Consider the following 17,907-nt stretch of genomic DNA (forward strand, 5'->3'; position numbering starts at 1 on the left):
CTCTTCCTCCGTTTCATTGATGACTGTATCGGCGCCGCCTCTTGCTCCCCAGAGGAGCTCGAACAGTTCATCCACTTCACCAACACCCTCCACCCCAACCTTCAGTTCACCTGGGCCATCTCCAGCACATCCCTCACCTTCCTGGACACCTCAGTCTCCATCTCAGGCAACCAGCTTGTAACTGATGTCCATTTCAAGCCCACCGACTCCCACAGCTATCTAGAATACACCTCCTCCCACCCACCCTCCTGCAAAAATTCCATCCCCTATTCCCAATTCCTCCGCCTCCGCCGCATCTGCTCCCACGATGAGGCATTCCACTCCCAAACATCACAGATGTCCAAGTTCTTCAAGGACCGCGACTTTCCCCCCACAGTGGTCGAGAACGCCCTTGACCGCGTCTCCCGCATTTCCCACAACACATCCCTCACACCCCGCCCCCGCCACAACCGCCCAAAGAGGATCCCCCTCGTTCTCACACACCACCCCACCAACCTCCGGATACAACGCATCATCCTCCGACACTTCCGCCATCTACATTCCGACCACACCACCCAAGACATTTTTCCATCCCCACCCCTGTCAGCTTTCCAGAGAGACCACTCTCTCCGTGACTCCCTTGTTCGCTCCACACTGCTCTCCAACCCCAACACACCCGGCACCTTCCCCTGCAACCGCAGGAAATGCTACACTTGCCCCCACACCTCCTCCCTCACCCCCATCCCAGGTCCTAAGATGACTTTTTACATTAAGCAGAGGTTCACCTGCACATCTGCCAATGTGGTATACTGCATCCACTGTACCCGGTGTGGCTTCCTCTACATTGGGGAAACCAAGCGGAGGCTTGGGGACCGCTTTGCAGAACACCTCCACTCGTTTCGCAATAAACAACTGCACCTCCCAGTCGCAAACCTTTTCCACTCCCCCTCCCATTCTTCAGATGACATGCCCATCATGGGCCTCCTGCAGCGCCACAATGATGCCACCCGAAGGCTGCAGGAACAGCAACTCAGATTCCGCTTGGGAACCCTGCAGCCCAATGGTATCAATGTGGACTTCACCAGCTTCAAAATCTCCCCTTCCCCCACCGCATCCCAAAACCAGCCCAGTTCGTCCCCTCCCCCCACTGCACCAGACAACCAGCCCAGCTCTTCCCCTCCACCCACTGCATCCCAAAACCAGTCCAACCTGTCGCTGCCTCCCTAACCTGTTCTTCCTCTCACCCATCCCTTCCTCCCACCCCAAGCCGCACCTCCATCTCCTACCTACCAACCTCATCCCACCTCCTTGACCTGTCCGTCTTCCCTGGACTGACCTATCCCCTCCCTACCTCCCCACCTATACTCTCCTCTCGACCTATCTTCTTTTCTCTTCATCTTCGGTCTGCCTCCCCGTCTCTCCCTGTTTATTCCAAAACTCTCATCCCATCCCCCTCTCTGATGAAGGGTCTAGGCCCGAAATGTCAAGCTTTTATGCTCCTGAGATGCTGCTGGGCCTGCTGTGTTCATCCAGCCTCACATTTTATTATCTTGTATTAATTTAGGATTTGCGTCAATATTGATCAGAAGCTGAAATAGCCACTATCCCCCTTTGGACAGACCTGCTGGGTATTTCCAGAAGCTTTTGTTTTCCACATAGATCTGAAGTTAACCCAATTTATTCCTGGAGAAAGCAGCAAGGCTCTTTAGAAGGAGGCAGTAGGAACTGCCGATGCTGGAGAATCTGAGATAAAAAGGTATAGAGCTGGATGAACACAGCAGGCCAAGCAGCAGCAGAGGAGCAGGAAAGCTGATGTTTCGGGTTTAGACCCTTCTTCAGAGAAAAAAAAACCCGAAACGTCAGCTTTCCTGCTCCTCTGATGCTCCTTGGCCTGCTGTGTTCATCCAGCTTTATACCTTGTTATCTCACACCCTTTAGAAATGATAGTTTCTGGTTTGACGCCCTGTTTTGTCACGGCACAGAGATTAAATGCCTTATTATAAAGAGTTACATTTGCAAAAAAAGAACATGGGATCAGTTGAGCTACCTGCTCTTTAAATGTACTTAGCCTCAATTTAAATTTGTGCAGAATATGAAGAGGGAGAAATTGTAATCTTCCATGCTCATATTTTGGGGAAATCGCACTGTTTCTGTTGACCGCAAAATCTAGAACAGGGAGGCACTGTCTCAGTGTTTGGAGCTGATCATGTATTATCGAGGGGAGAAACTATACAGGCATTCACCTGTTGTTATCTCTTATGCTTGTTTTTTTTTATTTGAAAGGATCTTCTTCTCCAGGTAACATCCGAAAAGATTTGAATGCCACCAAGCCACAATTTATGCTGTGATTTTATGCCAGAGAGATGAAAGGCAGCAGGCCCAGTCTACTTCATCCAGAATGGGGATTGAGCTCTGTGTTGTTAGTTATACTCTGAACCACACACTAGCCATCTTGCTAACCAAACCAACCTGACCATTTAAAAGGATCATCAACTGCTCAGAGATTAATTGCCGGCTGGTACCCGACCGTTGTTTCCTTGAATATAGAAGTATTTTTGTCGAGTTATTTCTCACAGTCAGTATGGCAGGATGCCTTTAAGAGACAGTGTGTGTGTATTCCTTTAAAAGATATGCTTTTGATATCATCATTTTATCATAGCATATGATCTGAGTGTAAAAAGGCCTCTAATGTCATCTTACTGAGTGGATCACTTGAAGCATGACATGCTATTCAAAGCATGCTGCTCTTTGTGACTTCATAACAACTTTAGCTACACACATTGTCATGAGCCTGTGCAAGTAATGATTGTGCCTAATAGCCAACTGTGATGAATGTCTTCTGATACACCCTGCTCTATCCTCATTAGAAGATTTCTCCCATCAGGGCCCTCAGTCATGTCAACCCATTTCTGAAACTTCTGCCCTCAACCCTACTCTCCCTCTGAGAAAAGAGTTCCCTTTGTCAATACAATCTACCCCAACAGCCTTGGCATTCAAGGGTTAATCCTCTGCCATTTCCACCACCTCCAGCAAAATGCCACAAATGCATCTTCATCTGCACTCCACTGTCAGCATCGAGCAGGGACCATTCCCTCAATGACAGTAAAAAGGTTGGGTAATGAAGAATCAGTAAATGTGGTATATTTGGATTTTCTGGTCCCTCATTCTCCACCATAGGATGCTTTGTATTAATAAGATGGGTTGGGCCTTTAACAAAGTATTTAAGAAGCCATAATCTCCCTTAATTGGTAACTCATTGCTGCCTGTTAAAAGCAAAAGGTTGGTGTGAGATACTCCTCACCTCAAAATCAGCCTTGGGGAACATCTCATCTGATTCTGCCACAAATCACAATATATCTGACAGCACACAAACTGCTATAAGATTTGACCTTTTGAGTATTTTGTATCTATCTTCACTGTAGAAGACACAAAGGCATCCCAAGAATAGTGGAAATCAAAGGGGAAAATGGTGAGTGGAAACTTCAAAAATTCACTACCACTAGAAAAAAAATTAGCATAAAATATACTGAAACTAAACTCTGAGATAACAAAGTGTGGAGCTGGATGAACACAGCAGGCCAAGCAGCATCTTAGGAGCACAAAAGCTGATGTTTTGGGCCTAGACCCTTCATCTCTGAGACTAAACTCTGATCAGTCCCCTCAAACTGATGTCTTGCATTCTTGGGTCTTAAAAGAAGAAGCTGCAGAAACAGCGGGTGTGTTTGTCACAACCTTCCAAAATTCCTCAGATTCTGGAATGATTCCAGCATTTTGTAAAACTGTAAACGTGAAACTTATATTCAAGATGGGAAGGAGACCGAAAGCAGGAAACTATAGATCAATTTGCCTGAGATCTGTCATTGGGAAGATTCTGGAATCCATAATTAAGAAAGTAGTCATTGGATGGTTGTAAACTCATAATGCAATCAAATTGAGCCAACATAATACTGTGAAAGGCAAATCATGTTTCACAAATGTAGTGATTTATTTGAGGAAGTTGTAAGAAGGGCAGACAATGTAGGACCAGTAGATGTGGTATATTTGGATTTACAATAGACCTTTAATAAGCTACCATATAGAATAAAACAGGAGCTCATGGTGTTGGAAATAATATATTAGCATGGATTAATTAGCTAACGTATAATATAATCAGGATAAATGAGTCACTTTTACGTTGCATACTGCACTAATAAGGTGCAACAGGATCAGTTTTGAGATGTCAATTGTTTACAAACTATATTAATTTCTCAGATGACGGGACCAAATGTCAGATTTTTTGACAATGCAGAGTTAGGTAGGAAAGCAATTTGTGGGCCAAACACACAGAATCTACAAAGGGATAAAAATAGGTTCAGTAAGTGGGCAAAATGTTAGCAGATGGAGTTAAATATGAGAATACACAAGATGGTAGAGAGGAAATGAGAAGCAGAATGTAATTAAAATGTATGGCAGTAGCCATCTCGGTGTTCACATATATTTATCTCAAAAAAAAGTTTATAGCAAGTAATTATGAAGACAAATGAATGTGGGCCTTTCTCACAAGGAAGATGGAGTTTTAAATAAGAAAGTTTTGTTATAACTGTTTTGGGGATTGGTGAGACTTGGCCTAGAGTACAATGTACAGTTTTGGTCTCTTCATTTGAAGAGACATATATTTGGATAGGAGGCAAATTCAGAAAAAAAAAATCATTAGGTTGACTTCTGAGATGAATCAGTTGAGTTATGAGGAAAGGTTGAGCAAGTTGTGCCTATACTCTTTGCAGTTTAGAGGGATGAGAAGTGATCTTACTGAAAATAAGATTCCGAGAGGACTTGACAGGGTAGATGCAGAGTATATGTTTCCCCTCATGGGAGAGTCTAGAAAAAGGTGGCATGGTTTCAAAATAAGGCATTTAAGAAATGAAGGAAGACTACCGTCTCTCAGAGAATTATTGTCTTTAGAATTTCCCAACCAGCAACCAATGGAAACTTACTATTGAATATACTCAAAGCTGAGTTAGGGAGATTTTTGATCTATGAGGTAATTGAATCTTGTGGGATTAAGGCAGGAAAGTTGAGTTATGACCATAATCAAGTCAACTATGATCTTTTTGAATTGCGAAGAATGTTGATTGAATCAAGAAACATTCTCCTGCTCTGAGTTCATATGTTCTCATGTCTTTATATAAGCTTAAGTAATGTACTCTTTGTAATAATTATACCTTATACAGAAACTTTTCATTTCTCCATTGTACAATTCAGTCAATTCTGTAGTAACATATAGGTTTTCTTGACGCTACATTATCAAATTCATTTCAACCTAGGACACATTAACCATAACAGTCCCACTGTTAATTTCACTATAGGTAGTACTAAAACACTCTTTCCTGCTTTACAAAATTGTGCAGCAGGTTATTTCATCCAGTTGAAATGCAGCAGTAGAACTGTTTCATTGTTACTTATAGTTGGGTATTAAATCAAACGGAAAATTTCCAAATATGGAGTAATTCACATTAGAAGCTAAAATATTAGATACAAACTTTAATTTTTTTTAATGAAAAACTGGACTTTTATGACCACCTTGGTCATAAAATCCATGAGAAGGTTGTCTAACATGCCCACTTCCCTTCATACAGGGTGACTAATGACCATGAGCGTGGGGATGAAGTGCAACCGAAACTTTAGAAATCATTCCTTCAAATAATGAAAGAGGAGCTGCACTCTGGTACAACCCATGTATACGTGGAACATGGTCTCCTCAAACCCACAGAAAATGCAGACAGTGTGGGAGACTGTGAACGACTTTGACCTTCTATTGTATGATACAGTTGGGTGCACCACCCTCTAAGTATCTTTATATGTACACTAAGTCCTTCATCAAACATGTCCATTACCTATTATCAAAACCTAGCCCATGTTCGGCTGAAGACTTTGTGCGGACATCCTTAGACTAGTGTGAATTGTGACAGTGAATCTACCTGGGAACCCTAGAGGTTTCAATGAATATGATCATAGCATATAGAAGATGAAGAATAGTGCACATTTTGATCAAAGAGGGCTAGCTTGAAGCTCTACAAAAGCAAAAGCCATCCAAAGAGAAAAGGGGAAAATGTTCCAGTCAGATAACTCTTGGTATACTGTTAATTATTGAGTGACTCAAAAGCACGTAGAGCCTGCAGCAACCAGCAGTTTAAAATGGTTGTAAAACTGAGAGCAGAGCTTATCATTTTTGTAGAAATGTAAAACAGGCATAAATAGCAAAATATATTGAAAATGAGTGTGAAGACTGTGCAGAATCTTACCAAAGTGGCAAGAGGAAAAATCCAAATTATAAACCACAATACAGTGGATGATATCCAACATCCCAAGACAGTCAAGTCCTTTAGAGAAAGTGTGAAAATGATTGCTTTTAAGGAAAAGTTCTAAGCTAAGAACCGAAGAAAGGATATGTTTAGTACACAAGCATTGTTACAATGTTTAAAATTACGGAGAAAAAGCTGGCAAAAAAAAACACTTCAAAAAGAAAGACCCTTAGTAAGAGAATCACAAACATAAAAAAAACCCAATTCTATTTTGATTCAAAAGTTTTTTTATTGTACAACCAAAAATATTCTTAAAACCATGATAAAAGCAAGCTGCCATTTTTTTAATATTTGAAATGGCCAAATATTTCAGAGAAGAAGCAGAAAATGTACAAATTTTAAAGCATGTCTAAAATATTCAAATTTTTGACTTTTTCCAGCATAAACAAAATTAGATTTTTTTTGGGTTTAATTCATAGAAATTAAAGAAAAATCTGAAAAGGAAAGGCAATGATATAAGTTAAAACTCTCAGTAAAACAACAAAGCTTCTTAATTACAATGCTATATTAGCAATGAGCGTGGGGATGAAGTGCAACCAAAACTTTAGAAATCATTCCTTCAAATAATGAAAGAGGAGCTGCACTCTGGTACAACCCAGGTATACAGGAACATGGTTATTACAGAAAATTACACCTGCTTAAACAATCCTTCTGCAGGAAGTCAACATTTAAAATAATGAAGTAATCATGCAATTTAAAACACTAAACAGCAAAACCTAGTTGGATGTGTTATAGGATGTGTGATTTATATATATGCTAGTATCATTTATTTTAGCATTTGCATTTTGAAATAGTGGCATATGACATTTGGCCTATATTTATGAAAGGGTAATAAGTAACTTGTCCGTTTTCTGGAGCTGTGATTTTAAACCTGTATGTGTCAGAACACAGGTGACTGGAGCCCTCCTGGAGTGATAATGTAAAGAAGATTGTACTGTGACAGTTTTATGATGAGAGAGAACAAACATTGAAATGCATTAGCTTACTTTTGGTTTAGAAGAATCAAGAATTAATTTTTTTTGTTGCAGAGGGAAAATCCATAGATTGGAAAACTTTTGGGCTGTTCACAAAAGAGCTGGATGGTGTCAGACGGGAAAATAAATTCTTCTGGAGAAAGGAGTTAGTTCAAAACAGTTAGATAATAGGTTACCTCAACATAATGATTTTAGTTTGAAAATTCCAGACCAGAACTGATTGGTTAAAGACCTGAAGGGAGCATCAAGCTGTCAAGACTGGGAACTAAATGAAATGGTTAAGTCAAACCTGTAGATGTGGCAGAAAAGGGAACCTTTACTCTAGAATTTGAGTGATGTAAAGTAATGTTAGGATAGATGGAATTTTTTCTTGCTGCATGTTTTATAATCTTTGAAATTGTGGTTATACGTAAACAGCTTGGCTCATAGAGTCATATGGCTTAGAAACAGACCTTCAGTCCAGCTTGTCCATGCCAACCAAGTTTCCTAAATTAAACTAGTCCCACTTGTCTGTGTTTGGCCCATACCTCTGTAAATCCATCCTATTTATGTACATGGCCAAATAGCTTTTAAATGTTGTAACTATTCCTGCATCTACCATTTCCTCTGGCAGTTGATTCCAAATATAAATCACCCTCTGTGTGAAAAAGTTGCCCCTGGGATCCTTTTTAAATGTTTCTCTGCTCACCTTAAAACTATACACCCTAGTTTTGAAATCCCCCACACTAAGGAGAAGACCTTTGCTCTTTAACTTATCTATGCCCCTCATAATTTTAGAAATCTTTATAAGGTCACCCCTCAATATCCTACGGTCAGTGAAAGAAGCCCCAGTCTAACCAGCCTCCCTTATAACTCAAATTCTCTAATTCTGGCAACATCCTTGTAAATCTTTTTCTCTCCAATTTAGTGATATCCTTCCTATAACAGGATTACCAGAACTGTACACAGTACTCTAAAATGGCCTTGCCAACATTCTGTACAACCTCAAATGATATCCAGACTTCTTTACTGAGCAATGAAGGCAGGTGTGGTAAATGTCTTCTCCACCTGTGAGACAACTTTCAAAGAAATATGTACCTGAACCCCTGGGTCTCTCTGTTCAACAACACTACCCAGGACCATACCATTAATTGTATAAGCCCTGCCCTTATACACTTTAGCAAAATACAATACATCACATTTAACCAAATTAAATTCTATCAGCCATTCCTCAGCCCATTGGCCCAATTGATTAAGATGCCTCTGAAATCTTGGGAAACCTTCTTCACTGTTGATTATACCACTATATTTGGTGTCATACTAACCATTCTTCCTAAATTCCCATCCACATTGTTTATATAAATAACAAACAACAGTAGATTCAGCACCAATCTCTGCAGTACACCACAGGTCACAGGCCTCCAGTCCGGAAAAACTACTCTCTATCACCACCCTTTGTCTCCTACTGTCAAGCAAATTTTATATCCAATTGACAAGCTCTCCTTGAATCCACATGATCACATGTTAGTAATCAGTCGGCCATACAGAATCTTGTCAAAGTCTTTACTAAAGTCCATGCAGACAGACCATGTCTACTGCTCTGCCCTCCAACTTTTTGGTAATGTTCTCAAAAAACTCAAATCAAGTTTGTGGGACATGATTTCCCATATATGAAGCCATGCTGACTATCCTTAATCAGTCCAGTGTTGTTAAGGAGGCAAAGGCCTAGTGGCATTATTACTGGACCATTAATCCAGAGACCCAGATAACATTCTGGGGCCCAGGTTTGAATCCTGCCACAGCAAGTGGTGGAATTTAAATTCAATAAATATCAGGAATTAAGAAGCTAATGATGACCATGAATCCCCGTTTGATTGTTGGAAAAACCCATCTGGTTCACTAACAGAAGGAAACTGCCATCCTTACCTGGTCTGTCCTACAAGTGACTCCAGTCCCACAGCACTGTGGTTGACTCTCAACTGCCCTCTGGGCAAATAGGGATGGGCAATTAATGTTGCCTTGCCAGCGACACCCTCATCCTGTAAATGAATAAAGAAAAAACAAAGTCCCTGCCTCTCCAAATGCATGTTAACCCTTTCTCTCAGAATTTCCCCCAACAATTTATCCACTACTGATGTCAGACTCACAGGTTTCCTTACAACCTTTCTTAAATAAAGGCACAAAATTTGTCAACCTCTAGTTCCCCAGTATGTCACATGTGGCTATAGATGATACAAATATCTCTGCTAAGGGAGCTGCAATTTCTTCCCAAATTTCTCACAACATCCTGGGATACAGTTGATCAATTCCCAGAGATTTATCCACCTGCATGTTTATTAAAACTTCCAGTATCCCCTTTTCTGCAAAGCAGACTGTTTACGAGACATCAATATTTATTTTCCTGAGCCTCCGTGTCTTTCTTCATAGTAAAAACTGAGGCAAAATATTTGATTAGAATCTCCCATCTCCTTTGGTTCCATAAATTTACAACTTCATTGATTTTTAAGGGACCCTAACCTCTCCCTGGTACACTTTTTTGCTCTTAGTATACTTGTAAAATCTCTTTGGATTAACTTTAGCCTTGGCACATAAATTTATCTCATATCCCCCTTTTGCCTTCCTGACTTCCCTCTTAAGAATGACCCAACACCCCTTGCAGTCTTCAAGATATTCACTTAATCCAAGTTGCCTACACCTAACATATTCTCCTTATTCTTGACCAGAATCTCAATATCTTTATTCATCTTGTTCTATTTCACCTTTATTTATTTTGTCTAATAAACTTCTATTATATTCTTAAAAGTAAGTCTGCAGTATTTTCTTGCTTATTTATCGATAAAGACCACAATTTTAAAGATAAAAATAATCTGATCAATCAAGCCACATTTCAGCTGGGGATCTGACATGTCCAGAAAGAACATCAGCTAGAACCATAGCACAACAAACAACTAACACTAGATAACAAAGTGTGAAGCTGGATGAACACAACAGGCCAAGCAGCATCTCAGGAGCACAAAAGCTGACGTTTCGGGCCTAGACCCTTCATCAGAGAGGGGGTGGAGAGACGGTTCTGAAATAAGCAGGGAGAGACGGGGAGGCGAACCGAAGATGAATAGAGGAGAAGATAGGTGGAGAGGACAGTATAGGTGGGGAGGGGATAGGTCAGTCCGGGGTGGATGGACAGGTCGAGGAGGCCGGATGAGGTTAGTCGGTGGGAAATGGAGGTGCGGCTTGAGGTGGGAGGAGGGGACAGGTGAGAGGAAGAACAGGTTAGGGAGGCGGGCATGAGCTGGGCTGGTTTTGTGATGCAGTGCGGGCTGGGGGGATATTGAAGCTTGTGAAGTCCACATTGATACCATTGGGCTGCAGGGTTCCCAAGCGGAATATGAGTTGCTGCTCCTGCAACCTTCGGGTGGGATCATTGTGGCACTGCAGGAGGCCCATGATGGACATGTTGTCTAGAGAATGGGAGGGGGAGTTAAAATGGTTCATGACTGGGAGGTGCAGTTGTTTATTGTGAACCGAGTGGAGGTGTTCTGCAAAGCGGTCCCCAAGCCTCCGCTTGGTTTCCCCAATGTAGAGGAAGACACACCGGGCACAGTGGATACAGTATACCACATTGGCAGGTGTGCAGGTGAACCTCTGCTTAAAATGGAAAGTCATCTTGGGGCCTGGGATGGGAGTGAGGGAGGAGGTGTGGGGGCAAGTGTAGCACTTCCTGCGGTTGCAGGGGAAGGTGCCGGGTGTGGTGGGGTTGGAGGGGAGTGTGGAGCAGATAAGGGAGTCACGGAGTGAGTGGTCTCTCCGGAAGGCAGACAAGGGTGGGGATGGAAAAATGTCTTAGGAGGTGGGGTCGGATTGTAGATGGCGGAAGTGTCGGAGGATGATGCGTTTTATCCGGAGGTTGGTGGTATGTGAGGATGAGGGGGATTCTCTTAGGGAGCGGGGTGTGAGGGATGTGTTGCAGGAAATGCGGGAGACATGGTCAAGGGCATTCGCGACCACTGCGGGGGGGAGGTTGCGGTCTTTGAAAAACGCGGACATCTGGGATGTGCGGGAGTGGAATGCTGGCGTCCTGGGAGCTAACACTGTTGACAATAGATTCCAAGTCAATCATTTAAGTAGGAGAAGCAACAGTAATTAAATGCCACAATAACTGATAAAGATATTAAACCACCAATCAGGTTTAAAATCACAACAATACAGATAGAATTAAAATGGACCATTTGGAAGAGAAAATTCATGGACACGGATTTGTTTCGAGATCACAGAAGTAACTCAGAGCAAGTGAATGGGTTTCTTTATTCTTTCGATCTCATAGGAGATCATGTTTTAAAATGACGCAAAGTAAGCAAAGAGACAGATACATTTGACAATATTGGAAGAGCATTTGACAACTGCTTTACATTCAGGTGCAGTTGCATAATGGAGAGAGGACGATTTAACAGAAGAATATATTGATATATTGCCAATTTTATTTATGATCTAAAAACAATGTCCAATTTCTGATGTTATGGTGAATTGCAACCAGAGGTAATTTAAGACAGCGTTATTGTCTGAATTTCAGATACGTCTCGTTACAATCAAAAGTGGATTTCACTTTTTAAAGAGCTACCCAGATGATGGTAGCAGATGAAGCCCAAAAACAACACCAGAGAATGACGGGAACAGAAAGAAAACACAGCTCAAGAATATGGGAAGGCTTCATTAACTTTCTAAGCCATTACCACACCAATGCAGCACACAAGTGAATTCTTTATTCTTTTGATGCCAGAACTCACTGTTCCGGAGATGAAATTAGAAATAAACACCCAAAAAGAATTAGGTCCACCTTGATCACTCCAAGGAAACTTCTTTAAGAAAGTTAAACATTACCAATAATATAAGTCAAAAACAACTATTGAACAAAGAACAAATATGACTGGGAGAAAATCCAGAATAACTGGACTCACTTTTAATGGAACATATATTCTTTTATGCTGCCAAGTCAACCTTGACAGAGGTAAATCAACCCCTGCTTCAGATAATAGATGACTCATTGATACCAGATATGATACAGATGATAGAGGTTAATGGTAATCCAGCTCAATTCCAACTTGACTTCAGAGCAAATGTTAAAATATTATCCAAAAAATGAGCCTTCAACTGATGAAAATTAAATTGCAGCCGCCTGACTTAATATTCCCTGGGGTGATTGAAAAACCCCAAGAGACATTAAAAGTGCCCTTGAGGCATAATGGTTATTTGTGTGCAGAAAAGGCATAAGTCATCCGGAATCAACAGAGTCATTGTTGAGCAAGAACACAGGATTTGCTCTGAACCTCCTCCACTGAGTAAAAGAACTTCCAAATAGAGAGAAGATATGGATGTGAGTTTGCTCACTGAGCTGGAAGGTTAGTTTTTGGACATTGCGTCACTTTTTTTTATTTGAAAAAATATACTTTATTCATAAGATGTACAAAAAAAAATTTATACACCTACCCAGTCATGCAAGCCGCTCCGGGTTACCCAGGGGGTACATACAGCAACTAAAGGAAAAAAAGAAGAAAAAAGAAGCAAAGAAAATACCCTGGCAGTTGTCTCCCCGCACAGTCCCAGTTGGCCCCCTGACCAGTTGGGGAAGGCGCCAGCTGGGCCCAGTTACCAGATAGGGTTCTTTTTCCAATTCTGGACGAGGGGTTTCATACGGTGGTCTTTCCCCACCACGCCTTGGCGGTGGCTTCCCCAAGCTTTAAAGCGTCCCTCAGCATGTAGTCCTGGACCTTGGAGTGCACCAGTCTGCAACCTTCGGTCGGGGTCAGTTCTTTCAGCTGGCAGACCAGCAAGTTGTTGGCAGACCAAAGAGCGTCTTTCACCGCATTGATGGTCCTCCAGGCGCAGTTGATATTGGTCTTGGTGTGCGTCCCGGGAAACAGCCCGTAGAGCACGGAGTCCTGTGTCACGGAGCTGCTCGGGACGAACCTCGACAAATACCACTGCATCCCCCTCCAGACCTCCTACGCATAGGCACAATCCAGAAGGAGGTGATCGACAGTCTCGTCCCCCCCCGCAGCCGCCTCGAGGGCAGCGTGCGGTGGTGCCGAGAATCTGGGCATGCATAAAAGATCTCACTGGCACAGCCCCTCTCACCGCCAGCCAAGCAATGTCCTTGTGCTTGTTTGAAAGTTCTGGCGATGAGGCATTCTGCCAAACGACTTTGGCAGTCTGCGTGGGGAACCACATGACGGGATCCACCCTCTCCATTCCCTGAAGGGTCTCGAGGATACTACGTGCTGACCACTGCCTGATGGCCTTGTGGTCAAACGTGTTTCCCTTCAAAAATTTCTCCACGAAGGACAGGTGGTATGGGACGGTCCAACTGCTTGGAGCGTTCCGCGGCAACGAGGCCAGGCCCATCCTTCGCAACACCGGGCACAGGTAGAACCTCAGTAAGTAGTGACACTTGGTGTTTGCATACTGAGGACCTACACACAGCTTGATGCAGCCGCACACAAAGGTAGCCATCAGGGTGAGGGTGACGTTCGGTACACCCTTTCCCCCATTTTCCAGGTCTTTGTACATGGTGTCCCTGCGGACCCGGTCCATCCTCGACCCCCAAATGAAGTGGAAGATGGCCCGGATGACCGCAGCGGCGCAGGTCCAGGGAATAGGCCAGGCCTGCGCCACATACAACAGTAGCAAAAGCCCCTCGCACCTGACAACCAGGTTCTTACCCGCGATGGAGGGGGACCAGAGCGTCCACTTGCCCAGCTTCTGCTTCAGTTTGGTGATACGCTCCTCCCAAGTCTTAGTGCACGCCCCAGCTCCACCGAAGCAAACACCCAGCACCTTCAGGTAGCCTGTCCATGACCTTGCTCTTACCCCTATTGACTTTGGCACCCGAGGCCAGTTCAAACTGGCTGCAGATGTCCAACAGCCTACTCACCAACTGACGATTGGTACAGAAGACGGCGACGTCGTCCATGTACAGGGAGGTCTTGACCTGAAGGCCTCCGCTGCCTGGGATAGTCACACCCTTCAGGCTCATGTCCTTCCTGATGGATGCGGTGAAGGACTCTACACAGCACACGAACATGGCAGGAGAGAGCGGGCAGCCCTGCCTGACTCCAGATCTGACGGGAAAACTGTCCGATTCCCACCCGTTGATCGAGACTGCGCTAACGATGTTGGTATAGAGCAGCCGGATCCAATTGCGGTTGCCCTCCCCGAACCCCAATTTGGAGAGGACGTCCCTCATGTAAGCATGAGAGATACTGTCGAAGGCCTTCTCCTGGTCCAGGCTGACGAGGCAGGTGTCCACCCGCCTGTCCTGCACGTAGGTGATCGTATCTCTGATGAGCGCAAGGCTCTCAGCAATCTTCCTGCCCGGCACAGCACAGTTTTGGTCAGGGTGAATCACTGACTCCAGGACAGACCTGACCCGGTTGGCTATGACCTTGGCCAGGATTTTGTAGTCCACATTCAATAGTGAAATGGGACGCCAATTCATAATTTTTTCCCTCTCCCCCTTCCTCTTGTAAATGAGGGTGATGATGCCCTTCCTCATGGACTTGCACATTTCACCTGCCCGAAGCGCACTATCGTACACCTCCAGCAGGTCCTGGCCGACCAGGTCCCACAGAGCGGAATACAGCTCGACCGGTAAGCCGTCGCTCCCGGGAGTCCTATTCCTCTCCAAGGACTTGAGGGCTCTGGTCAGCTCGTCCAGGGATATCGGCCGGTCCAGCCACTCCCTCGTGCTGTCGTCTAAGACCTCCGTGATAGACGACAGGAACGACTCGGAGGCCGTGCTGTCCGTGGGCTTCGTGTCGTACAGTCCGCCATAGAAGGATCTGTTGATCCTCAAAATGTCAGGCCGAGACGACGTCACTGAGCCGTCGTCCTCCTTCAGCCGGCTAAGCACAGAGCTCTCTTTGTCCACCTTCTGAAAGAAGAAAAGCGAGCACGTCTCCTCCTGCTCCAAAGAGCGGACCCTGGACCGGAAGATTACCCTGGAGGTCTCCACGGCGAAGAGCGAGGCTTGCTGGCCGGCCCCTCACCTCGCGGAGGTCCTCTGTGACATTGACGCCCATCAACTGCAGAAGGAGCAGGTTCTGCCCCCTTTTCAGGAGTCGTGACAGCTTTCCCCGCCCCTCTCTTGCCTTCCGAACACCCTTGAGGACAAAGAACCTCTTGATGCTCTCCTTCACCATCTCCCACCAGTTGCCTGGAGACTCAAAGAGGGGTTTCACGGTTCTCCAACCGGCGTATTCCCTCTTAAGCCCCTCGACATTCTCCGGGGTCAACAGAGTCGTGTTGAGCTTCCACGTTTCCTTGCCGGCCGGCTGGTCGTCCTGTAAGTGACAGTCGGCCAGCAGGAGGCAGTGGTCAGAGAAGAACACTGGCCCAACGCCGGTGGACATGACCGAGAACGCCCGTGACACAAACAGGAAGTCTATCCTTGAGTGGATAGACCCGTCTGGCCACCACCAGGTGTACCTCCGCTGCACTCCATCTGCAGGGGTGCTGAAGATGTCGAGCAGCTTGGCGTCCTTCACCGTGCCCATCAGGAATCTGGACGTGACATCCAGTTAACTCCCCCCACCCGCTGTCCCCACGCCGGATCTTCCATCTGCATCAATGATGCAGTTGAAGTCTCCGCCTAGGATGACCGGCCTGGACGTAGCCAGCAGGGGTGGAAGCCGCTGCAGGACGGCCAACCGCTCACTCCGTACCGCTGGGGCGTACACGTTGATCAGCCTCAGGGGAGCATTCCTGTAGGTGATGTCAGCCACTAGGAGGCGCCCCCCCACCACCTCCTGAACTTGAGAGATGGTGAAGTCGTGCCCCCGCAGCAGAATAGCCAGGCCCGAGGAGCGACAGTCGTTACCCCCCAACCAGATCGAAGGCCCACAGGTCCAGGCGCCGGACCTATTCCCGTACCTGCCGAGGTGCGGTATCCTGCACTCCTGCAGAAACAGGAGATCCGCCTCGATGGTGGTCAGGTAGGCCAACGTGGACACACATCTCGCGGTTGACTTGACGCTGCGCACATTAATGCTCGCAACTCGTACCCCCATTGTGGGCAGTGACCGCAGTACCCTCCCCAAGTCCAAGGTCCAGCCCCTCCATCTGTCCCTTCATGCCCATTGCCCGGGCTAACTGCTGGACGCTCTCCGGGCTCAGGAAACAGTCCGTGCTGCCTTCCGGGTGGCATCCCCCCGTCAGGGGAGCGGAGGCAGGAGGGTCCGGCTCCGGGTCAGGCTGGGTACGCACTGGTTCCTGCTTCCCGCCTGGAAGTTCCGGGGGGCCCTCCAGTGCTCCAGCGGCACTTGACTGGGTGTCGGAGAGAGCCTCAGGATGCCTCCCGTCACCTGGAAGCAGGGTGCTGCTTTCCTTCCCCCTCGAGACCTTTAACTTCTGCTTCGGGTGGGCCCTCTCCGAATCCTCCTCGTCAGAGGAGCTCTTATAGCCCCCCTGTAGCTGCCTCTTCCCGCCTGATGATTGCGGTTCCTGGGCCCGTCGACGCACCTTCCTCCTCGCTTTCCGGACTGTAGTCCACTCCCCTGGGTTGCCTGCCGCCACCTCCATTGGCTCCGGGTTGTCGGGGGGGATCGGAGCCTGCAGGGGCGCTTTGCTGGCCTCGGGCCCATCCTGCAGGGCTGGGCCCTCCTGCACGGCCTGGCCCTCCTGCACATTAGTGGGGTCCTTGCTTGGCCCTGGTGCCTTCCTCTCCTCCGGGGGGGGCTGGCCCTGCATTTCCCCTGCCGGCGACCTGGGCGTAGGTGGTACCCCGCCGCGGGCATGCCCTATAGAAGTGGCCCGCTTCCCCGCAAAGGTTGCAGCTTCTCTCTCTTGGGCAATCCTTTGCAAGGTGTCTCTCCTCCCTGCAGTTCCTGCAGATGGTGGCTTTGCAGTCAGCCGCCATGTGACCTGACCTACCACAGGCATGGCAGACTTTAGGTTGCCCTGCATAGGTCAGGTAGCCCCTGCTCCCGCCGATCACGAAGCTGGACGGTGGGTGTGCGACATTCCCGTCTGCGCCCATCCTCAGCGTCACCTTGACCTGCCTCTTACTCGTCCAGATGCCAAAGGGGTCCACGATGTCAGTTAGGTCCCCTTCCACCTTCACATACCTTCCGAGGAAGGTCAGGACATCAACTGCTGGCACATGCGGGTTGTACATGTGTACAGTCACCATACGGCTCCTCTGTGCTGGCATCACAAACAGTGGGACAGCGGTCAATACAGAGAGGGGGCCCTCACCCCCTTTCTCCTTGAAAACCTCCAGGAAGCGCTCGCAAAGCTTGGCACTCCTGAAGGTCACATCGTAAAAACCTCCACTGGGGAAATCCTGCAGGCAGTAAATGTCCGCAGCAGCAAACTCACAACAGTCCAACAGGACCCTCTTCACGAAGAAGGTGCGGTCCACAGGTGCACCTTCATCCACCTTCTTTACAGAAACACGGATGGTGTTCCGGACCCCCTGACCTGGGGCACGAGCACTTGCCGCAGCCATCGTTGCAGGTTGGCTGCTCCCCTGAACCAGCGTTAGGCCGAAGCCAGCATTAAGATCCACTGGTTGCAAGGGTGCACAGCCAACCCGACGTCCTCCTTTCACCTCCAAGATAGCACTCTCCTCCTGTCGGTACACA

Source organism: Stegostoma tigrinum, chromosome 18, assembly GCF_030684315.1.
Source record: "Stegostoma tigrinum isolate sSteTig4 chromosome 18, sSteTig4.hap1, whole genome shotgun sequence".
Classification (NCBI taxonomy): Eukaryota; Metazoa; Chordata; class Chondrichthyes; order Orectolobiformes; family Stegostomatidae; genus Stegostoma; species Stegostoma tigrinum.